At 37.4% G+C, this 11,089-nt stretch overlaps 1 pseudogene; it reads left to right on the top strand.

The window, feature by feature from the left end:
* Nucleotides 1-4,187: 4,187 nt before the first annotated feature.
* On the top strand, nucleotides 4,188-10,339 carry LOC137714813 (cytochrome c-type biogenesis ccda-like chloroplastic protein; annotated as a pseudogene).
* The last annotated feature ends 750 nt before the right edge of the window (nucleotides 10,340-11,089 follow it).

The raw sequence follows: 11,089 nt of genomic DNA on the forward strand, positions 1-11,089 counted from the left end.
ACCCTTATTACTCCAATCACCCTTGTTACTCCATTGTTTCTCTTTTGGCTTAAAATTCTTGTGATATTTGTTACTGTTTGGCTGACCACTGAATCTATTAGACTTCTGGACAAGTTTCAAACTAGTGAATGCTTTCTCCATACTACTCTCTCCATGCCTATCCAACCTTTGTTCATACCCCTTCAAGATAGCTACAACATCCTGTGCATCTATGGTGTCTAAATCCTTAGTATTCTCTATCACAGCTGCTATACTATCATAGGACTTAGGTAAACTGATTAATAATTTCTGAACAACTCTTTGATTACTCAAATCTTCACCATAGCTCTTCATTTGATTAATCAGATCAAACAATTTAGCAATATACACAGAAAGAGATTCACTATCATTCATGCGAGTATATTCAAAGTCTCGCCTAAGACCTTGGAGTTTCACGGATCTTACTTGTTTATCACCAACGAACTCTTGTTTCAGAATGTCCCACGCAGCCTTCGCACTTTCCTGAGTTGCGATCCTCGGGAAAATTTGATCCGAAACTGCACCTTGAATAATACCCAGTGCTTTAGCATCCTTAACGACATTCTCACGCAGCAGCTTCCTCTCCGCCTCTGTGAGTTCCTCGTCCTTCGCCGGAGCTCTGTACCCACTCTAGACCATATTCCACAGCTCATACGATCGAAAAATGGTCTTCATTTTGATTTGCCAGAAATCAAAATTCTCGCCATTAAAAATTGGAGCCCGAAGCTCTCCTCCTCCAGATCCAGCCATACTAGACACTCAAATCACTGCAATAAGCTTTTGCTGTGATTCCGAGCTCACCCACTCGTAGAAACAACGCCCAGAAGTTTTAGATCGAACTCGGCTCTGAGGCCATGTTAGAAATCAGAAACGCAACTACACAAAACAATCTAACAGAGTTCCAGAGCAATATTTTGTAAAGTTGAGAAGATGAAATCAGAGAGAGGAAAACACACAGAGCACGTTCTCTGAAACAACTATCATTGTATTTTTTTACTGAGCATAGTAGCTCGAAGAGTCATTTAACTGTTAGAAGAGAGAGAGAGAGACATATCCTCAATTCAATCTCAACCAACCATTACAACCTATCTTAAGATCAAGACACTTGTCAAATGATAAGCCCTATGAGACTTAATCAACACATCACAGTTTTACACAATAGCTCAGCCTATGAGCTGAGACATAACACACATAACAATCTTATAACATTTTCTAATTAGCTCAACAACTTACATACTAACAGAAAAAACCCTTTAATCCGTTGATGGGGGAGAAAACAGAAACTTCTTGAAAAGAAACTGACGTCAAGTACCAAGTTTCATGACGCTAAAGAAACACATGCCAAACTTCCGGGAAAAGCTCGAGCGGCCTTCAACTAAAGCATACTTGTACATGAAACCAATACAGTGGGTGGCGACATTCTAGAGGATTCCCTTGTAGTTAGTCCTCTTGCTTGTAAGGCTTAAGGTAAAGCCTTGGAGCTAAAGGACTTCCAACGAACATGTCAACACCTTAAAGCCAGTGGTTCGAGTCGGAGTAGAGCGACCAAAGATTTATATGGAAGACACCAACAATTCCAAGTTTGAAGATCAATGTCCTTGTATCGAAAATCTAAGTTAGCACTGGCTTCACGGGATATGAATTTTCCAGGATACCCATTCCATTTCAAGGATTACTCCATTCCATGGAATATTGTAGCATTCCTGTTCAACTGTTTTGAACCTTTTTGGGAATGAGGATGGTGTTATCAGGACACCAATAGGCTAGGATACTATTTCAGGTGCAAAATTGGCTGATATAAACTACTTCTACTTGCTCAATATTCCATGCATGAACCTCAAATGTAATCCTTGGTTTTGTTCAAGCCAATAGTTCTTGCATAAAGAAATAAAACATTTTCTTCAAATAATTTCATATATACCTAACCTAATGAAAGGCTAAAGACAGATTAGAAATGACCATATTGTGCCCCAATAAGTCTCAAATTTTTTGTTTATTAAAAGTGATATTCCTTATATCTCTAAGCTACACTAAGAGCAGGTGAGGAATTTTAATTTAGAGCTCAATGGGTTAAAGAGGAAACGCCTTCCACCATGACGATCCACCACTTGCATGCATCAAGCCTCAGCTTAAAAATCTTAAGTGATTACGCTAGCTGTTTTTATGTCAATCCATTAGACTAAATAATCCAAAATTATCACAAAAAGATCAACAATTTTTCTCCAAATTAAGAGTAAACAACATCATGACAATCATCAACCCAACATAGCATCAAATCATGTTCAACCTGGAGACCACATATATCACCCTATCAAAAAACACAGATCCAAAACTTTCAACCCATCCTCCCCTAATTTAACGAAACAGAACAAAAAAAGAAGAAGAAAGAAAGCCTTTAGACAAATAGAAATGTAAAAGGAAGAATGGCCTCACCCGCATCTGATGCACAGAGCGGCGGTTGACCCGTTTCTCAGCCGCCATCCCCTCATGAAATCCTCCGTCCTGCCCATGCAGAAAAAGCACCGACCAGATAACGATGATGATGCCATTTGAGAGAGAGAGAGAGAGAGAGAGAGAGAGGTAAAGCTGTAGAGAGAGCGAGAGTGACAGAAAGAGTGATGAAAGATAAGGACAGTGAGTATATATGAGTGAGAGCCATTTTAATGACAACGAGGACGACACGAGGAGAAGGGTAGGGTGTGGTCGCCCAGACAAGAGACGAAATTAAAGGGGCTTTGGTGTTTCGGGAGCCGTTGATATTCTGATCAGTTGAACGTGGCAGCGTTTAGGGTGCGATGTTGGTGGGGGCGTCCGCAGGGGATAGAATTCTGAGTTTTGAGTCAGCCATGCATGGCAAAACAAACCTTCCGTTTATTGCCGTTACTGTATTAATGCGGTCAGATACGCAGAACTTTCCCGCCCTTATCTTTTCTTCCTTCCTTTTGAAGGGACACGAGTTTTTTTTTTTACACTTAAGGTGGGGCCCTACCAACTAAGATAAAATTTGCTTCAATTGATTATTTTCTTTTGAACTTTTTGTTACTTGGATTCTTTTTATCTGAGAAAATCTCAACATGGTTAATAAATAGATTTGCATGACCTCCATTTCAATTTTCATGGAATGATTTCCAGATGTTGCCATTGTCAATTTATAATTGTGTTTTTCCAAAGAAGGAAGAAAGAAAAATGAAACACTTTTAGGAGCGGTGAGTATCATTATCGCCTTAATTGTCGTTCGATGAATTAAAGTTTTAAGATTTATGTAGGTGATATTCTTTCTTTTTTAAAATGATGTAGTAGTTTTATTAAAATACACTCAAAAGCGATGATGATGCTTTACCACCCTTAGAGCATCTCTTTTGCTATTATAAAAATTACATTTATATCTCATTTACATTTTTATGATATGTAAATGTGAGTTTTACTTTAAAGGGTGATAAGTAAATTACAGATTACATCTATTTTAATCGACAGAATCACCTCTTAAAGATGTAAATATGAGTTCTTTAGTACAACCGATATTAGGAATGGGGAAATCGGAGACAAGTTCTCAACTATATATAGATATTGTTCTTAACTATTTGAGGATAAGCGTCTCACTAGTCGTGTCAATGTCTTAACTAATACCAATGTTTAACCATGCGGGTCTCTTTGGAATTTGCTTCTAGAATGGTTAGAAGCATTTTCTTTTTACAACCAAGAAGGCTACTAACCATGAGAGAAAAGTGCTTCCTAAAAACCTAAACTTAAATTTATAAATATATACGTACTTATAACTAATCGTTTAGCTTTCTTTAAAAAACAATTTCAAACAAGTTCATGGTCTATGTTTAAACCTCATGCCTCAATAATAACATCTCAAAACTATTATTGGGCCTCAAGTGTATCATCCATGTTTAAATCCCACGCGCATGTGGGTGGTGATATTTCATTATTTCTTCCACAGTTTGTGGTGGTGATATTTCCGCCATCGCTTGCTAGCTTGCTTTGACTGTTGCTGTGTGAACCAAATACGAAAAAGTTAAGGTAAAAGCAAAAAGTTTTGAGACTTTGCTAAACTCCTCTAATGATTGAAAATATAGCCGAACAATTTTCTGAGTGCCCGCTCATATCTTTCAGTGTTTCATTTTAGCGTTCTATCTTTTGTATACTAATTATTGTTTGTGCAGATGAATTTGGCTATCAATCATTGCGGCAGTCATGGCATTATTTCTTTCACTGTTTCAATCGGCAAGCATGGTCAGAAAACTAGCCACAGTGAGTGAAGTGTAATTATAATTATGCATGTAATGTTGGTATGTTAATAAGAAAAACTAATGAAAACGGCTTGGAAATTTTGAGTTTTAAAGATAAAGACAAAATAAAGAATAAAGTGAATAGTACCAGGATTGATTTTTTAGTATAAAAACGTGGTTTTTCGTTCAAGTGAACAGTACCGTAAACTTTTCGTTAAAACTCCCATATTAATATCATCAAGTTCAAGTATTGAATTTTTTGTGCTTATTTGTATGGATTTTGATGAGTCTATATTTTATTATATATTTTACCATAATCTTAGCATTAATTTATTGGTTATTGTATGTGAATTTTGATACTTTGAATTATATTTCCAATGTAGGACATTCGATTTCCTCTTGAGCATAAAGTATTCAAACATATGAATTTTGGAGTGATTCCAATTGGAGGATGTTCGTTAGTCTTTCAACGTGTTCGTGTCAAAGTTCCAGACTTTTATATCAAGCGGTTTAATTATGGCGACAAAATAAATGAGCAGCGTGCAGTGCTGTCAAAATAACGTTTTGGGCTTATTTGGGTTTTTTGACGTCCAAGATGATGTCTTTTGTGTTTGAGGCATTCTGCAATTATGTGCGGGACATCTCAAGCTTTAATTCTAACCGTTTTGGGCCTGTTTTGGAGCCCTGAAGATTCAGAAATCTGGGATTCTTTGTGGCTGTACAGATTTCCCGAAGTTAGAATAGAAATTTATAAATAAAGATATTTAGCCATTAGGGTATTAGAGGGAAGGAGAAGAGGAGAACACGTGCACTACTTTAGAAATTTAGAAATTTATAAAGGTGTTTTCTTTCCATGTTCTTAATAATATTTTGTTTTATGATTGTTCGTAGCTAGTTTTTTTTGCTAGGGCGAAGTCTTGACTCTTAGCAAGAATATGTAGTTTCTTTTCAATTTACTTATAATATTATGCATGCATGTTTTGAATTATTATTGACCGTTTTAAACTATCTAAGTGTCTTAGTATTTGCAACCATTAGGATATTTAAAAAAGTAATTTGTTGCAATTTTGGTCGGAAGGTTCCGTGAAATTGATGATGTCTTCTTTTGGTTAATAATAGTAATTTCACTTAGGATGAACACCACGCCTTAAGGGTTGCATGGTTTTTCAAAAGGTTTTCATAAAACTTAAGGCCATCTCCAACCGAAGGGTCCAGAGGGCCGAAAATAGCCCGAAAACCATCTCCAACCAAGGGCTAGGCCAAAGGGCTGTGGAATCTGAGAGGGCCCCACGGAATCGGAGAGGGCTGGAGGGCTGGCTGCTAACAATGCTTGATGCCATTTGTTCAAACTTGGCTAAAGATGTTTCTTCCATCTTGAAGAACAACTCTCGTGGTTTCGAATATTCACTGAAGTGGTGCCTTCATAGAACTCTAAGTATTTTTTGGATACACGAGTCCAAACACCGTCATTTGTTTGACAATTCCCCCTCACACTATCTTCCAACACCCATTTATATGCCTTGCAAAGAGCTTCATCTTCTTTTCGGGTCCAAACCCTACCTTTTATTGCAGAAGAGGCCATTTCAAAATTATTAAAAAATTGAAGGATAGATTTTTGAAAGAGGAAGGAAAATATGAGAATTGAAATGGTAGGAATGGTGAAAATTTTGTGAGGAATGGTTTAGGTATTTATAGGAAAAAAAATAGATTTTTTTTAAAAAAAAAAAAAAAAAAAAAAAAAAAAATTGAATCCAACGGTAACTGGTGCCAGTTAGCCGTTGGTTTCAAAATTATTTTTAAAAATTCCTATCGGTTATAACCGACAGGATTCCCAGTATTTCTGGCCAGCCCAGGGTTAGCTGGCTGGCTGCTTGCAACCAGCCTTCCAGCCCTCTAGCTCTCTCCGATTCCGTGGGGCCCTCTGAGATTCCATAGCCTTCTGGCCTAGCCTTCGGTTGGAGACGGTTTTCAGGCTATTTTCGGCCATCTGGCCCTCTGGACCCTTCGGTTGGAGATGGCCTAATGAGTTTTTCATGTTCATATTTGATCCGAACGTTCGAATGGTTGCATGTTAGATATACGTTATATGTTGGAGGTTCCAAGTAGGATATATATTAGGAAAACCTAACTTTCGAAATATGCATGGGTAATTCATAAGTAATTGGAAAACTACGTAGGATTGTTAAGGAGGCGGGACCCTAGTGTTTCTTTAAATTGATTTCTTAATTTTTTTATTTTTTTATTAAATTCGTTTTTATTATTTTAAATTCTAAAATCAACATTTTCTAAACTTTGTTTTAAATAATTAATTAAGAGTTGGTTTTAAATACAAATTATTCATTCAATCTCTGTGGAAAACGACCTTGCTTTTGTACTCTTACAAGTATTTTTGAGTGTTTTTATCCTTACTTTTGCAGGTGGTAAAAATCCTATCGGATTTCATGTGGCTTTTACTACTAATGCAGTATTGTAACATTATTGTTTCTCAAATTTGTGTTTTGAAGGTAAAAAATATATGGTACCCATCAAAATGCTGAAGGAACCTAATTCTAGTTGTACACCTTAGAATGCTTGCCAAGATCTGGCATCATTGGCAAAGACTGATAGTAGTAGCAGTTTCCCAACTATGACTTTCGTAAATTCCATGGCAGGTAACAAGCCTTTCTCTTTCACAGCTCCGCTCAACATTGATTAACTTATCTTTCTATTGCATCTGTTTTTTTTTTTTTTTTTTTTTTTTTAACTTCCAAAGAAGTGAACTTTCTTATCTATAATGAAAAGGTCTAACTTCAAAGGTAGAGACATATAATTGGGAGCTTTTTTAATTCCTTTGTCTTCTGGATACCGTATAGAATTTGTGAATATTTATACTCTTCAAACTCTGTGAAATTAGCTGTTATTTAGCACACCGTGTTACTGCTGATATTTAGTGTATTCATTGTGATTGCATGAACTCAATGAACTTGCTTGTAACTGTGATATTTGTTTCAGCAGCGAATTTGATCTTCACAGACATGGCAAAGGCTAGCACGGAGAAAATAACGGCGAGAATGTGCTTAAGTGCAGAATCCTTATAGTTTTTTTAGTTCTGCTGTTTTATGATAATTGTTTAGATTTAACGGTCCAAAAATTAACATTTGTCTGTGTATTGGTCAAGCTATTATTAAAATCCGTATAAAAAATTCCCAATTTTACCTATCATATATATTCTCAGGAATTAGAATCTTTTCCGAAGGTGCTGTTTCAATGTATACCTTAGCGGATGGAGGCCCTGGAGAATGGTTTCGAGGATTCCCATTTTCTTCTGGACAGGACGCTAATGAAGCTGTTCAAGACCAGCTATCAGCCCTCAGTTTCTCTAGGTTCAGTCCCACATTCACGTCTTCATTCACATTTGTATTTTTGATGATTCAGTGTCTTGGAATATGCACTGTTTCTCATTGCTTGTTCGTCTTTACAGTTTGGCAGTTATTTTTGGGGCTGAGCTTGTGACCAGCCTTTCTCCTTGTACTCTAAGTGTTCTACCCCTGACCCTAGGTTACATAGGTAAGCAGATCTTTTATCTCATGGATATGGAGACAAATGAGGGGAAAGGGGTTGTCTTTGCGTGGAGATGGACAGTTACTCTTTTGCATGTATCATGTGTAATGCTGATATGAATTTATTGGAATCATGGAGGAGCATTTGGTTCAGGGAAAAGTGAGGCAGAGGTGATAACTTGCTACTTTTGATTTCCTTTGTTACTCTCTCTCTCTCTCTCTCTCTCTCTCCATCTGACAGATTGACACACACACGAACACATTTCTAACAATAGCCTGATGTTAATGTTCCTATTTGGTCAGGTTCTTGGGAATTCAATTGCGTTCTCATTAGGATTGGCAACTACACTTGCACTCTTAGGCATAGGAACGAGCGTCATTCGCTGGAAAGGCATATGGACAAACAGGGCAGGGGTTACCTTTGACCGCTTCAGGTTTAGCTATTATTATTGGCTTGAATCTGCTTGAGGTATTCATTCATGTGCCAACGTTGTTCTATTCCGCCTAGAATGTGTATTGGATATTATCTATCACTTTGATTGACCAGGTCTTTCTGATTTTCTGCTAACCCTTATTCTATGCCATCATCTTATGGCTTGACGTTACAGTGACGTTACAGGTAATTGAACTACAGCTCCCCTCATTTTTTAGCAATTTTGATCCCCGGGCTGCTGCTGCTGCTAATTTCCCTTCAAGTAATTACCCACCATAAATTTTTAGAATTTTGTGGTTTAGATAAAGCTGGTTGTCCAAATGATCTTACAAGTTTCAACTTAGACATATTAGGCGTGCAAGCATATCTAACTGGGCTTACATTTGCTTTAGCTGCCTCACCGTGCAGTACGCCAGTGCTGGCCACTCTACTTGGATATGTTGCTACATCTAAGGTAAACTCAAATGTTTGACATTTCCTTTGAGCTCTCAGTTTTCTTCAGATTACTGATATCAAAAGCAGTATTTTTACCTTTGTGAACTCTCTAATAGCCTGGCATGGTTGGAATCTCTTACTCTTGATAGGAGATGGATAGATGCAGAGCAATCCTTAGATATTTAGTACAAGTTCTCCGCTAATGCTTGAGAGACACGACTGATGCTCTTGGACCAGTTGTTAAACTCCCTTGAGAACCCTTTGCTAACCGGAGGTTAGGGATGACCACATTTTTGGAGGAAAAACCAGTATTCTATTTTAGTGCAGATCAGTTGCAGTTAGGCAGATGATGTAGGAGGTCATTCTACATTCCTTCAGTGTTGCTTATTGGTCTCAATCAATCATCTCCAATATTTCATATATATATATATATATATGTATATTTATAGTTCTTATTCATCCTGATATCATCTTACAGCATGCAAATTCAAAACAGTTGGCAAAAAAAATAATAATAACAGAGAGCATATCGGAGCGTTGGGAGTCATTTATCAAAAGTTAATGCTTTCAGTACTATTTTGTTTTGTTAACTTGCTCTCAGTACTCTTTGCCAGCTCAAGTTTTCCCTTTCTGTAGTTTGTTTACATTGCAAATGTTATTAATTGAAGTTGGCAAACTTTATCGCAGAGCCCCGTTGTTGGAGGCAGCTTACTTTTGACGTACACAAGTGGTTATGTTGCTCCTCTACTTCTTGCTGCTTCTTTTGCTGGAGCACTGCAGGTAATGTGGCCTACCACTTTTTGGATTAGTTGTAAGTTCTGTGGAAAAGAACCGGGACTGAAAGCTTCCACCGTATTTCTTTGTTGTTCTGTTCATCTGCCCTCTGGTGACTGGCCTCATATTAAATATTTCATGACTTGTTGAAAATCTGCCTAGAAAGTCTGGCAACTTTAAATCGTAGTTGGTTCTGTGTGAACCATGCGCATTCAATATTTTGTTTCAAATTCTTGATTAATTAGAGTGAATGACTATCACATTCCGCTTCAAAGTTTTGTTTCTTTTTCCTGAGCAAAACCCTTGTATATGCAGAGCCTGCTTTCATTTCGCAAATTTTCAGCATGGATCAATCTAGTCATGTAAGTTCTCAATACCTTAGTTTCCACTTTTTAATTCTTCGAAACTTGTTAGTACATTTCAGTTCCCCGTGTAATACAAAAGCATTCACCTCCATCATTGGTTATTGACTATTCTGGTGACATACAATTAGACATACATATTTTACAACTTTGTTTATCATCAACGCCCTTCCTATGAGCACTTGGCAATTCTCTGGCCATCGCAAGGCAACTAGGACATCGTATGAGCTATTTTCTCATTTCTCAACTACCTGAGAGGTCGCTGCACGGCTTTCACTAACATGTTTGAATTTTGTTGTCTTAACAGCGGTGCACTTTTGTTAGGAGGGCGTGTATATACTTTCTTGGATAGGCTTTTCCCAGTTACAATGGCAATGTAGAGATTTTCTTAATGAAACAAACGTCGAAACACTTCCAGAATGGCAGCATTACGTTCTTCTTTGAATTCTGTCTGCTCGCAGTTTCACTTGTACAGGATTTAATAGATCTAGTTATGTGTAAATGTAAACTACTCAATTGCATAAGATGGCAAGAGTAAAAAGAATCAGCATGTAACATCATATTTGACCAAACCAGGTTTTTGTGTTTTGGTCACAATCGACCGAACCAAAGTCTCATTGGTTTAACTAACTTTTTGTTGCTATCTTTAGTGGCATTACGGTTAGGTTCTGGATGTTGGCCATTAGGTAGAGATTCTTAGCAATTGCTAAGAGCTCGTGGGTGGAACTGACCCTAAAACCTGTCGTGCAAGGGAAAGGGTTGCCCGGGAACTCCGAAACTCGTATGAATTTTTGTTTTCCTTCTAAAAATGGATACTGGTTCCGTACGCTGCAAGCTTGTCTACTCATTCTATTGCAATGGCCGATGGTAGCCTTTTTCTTTTACCATTGACACAAAGGAGAGTAAAAACGATACCTAAATTGTTCGGGTACGAGATAAACATATTTTCTCCGATAACCTTCATATTAGGGATCGGGAAAATGACTTCATTAATCAGAAACAACGTGGTCCAAGAGGATGGCAACTGATCTCTTGCAGTCTGAAATGGAAGATTTTGTAGGCAGCCTAAACAAAATTTCAACCTTTTAAATGGTTATAAAAAGCACTCTACAGATTGGCCTAAATGGTTATAAAAAGCACTCTACAGATTGGCTTAAACCACAAGTACTCGGAGGTGTACTTTTTTCTCAAGTGCTTATCCAGAAGCAGAAACATTTGCCAAGCTTTTTGGTCACGCCTCACCCACCGGCTTTGCAGTTATGATATTAACATGATCTCATCATTTCTTTTGCC

This window comes from Pyrus communis, chromosome 14 (genome assembly GCF_963583255.1).
Source record: "Pyrus communis chromosome 14, drPyrComm1.1, whole genome shotgun sequence".
NCBI lineage: Eukaryota > Viridiplantae > Streptophyta > Magnoliopsida > Rosales > Rosaceae > Pyrus > Pyrus communis.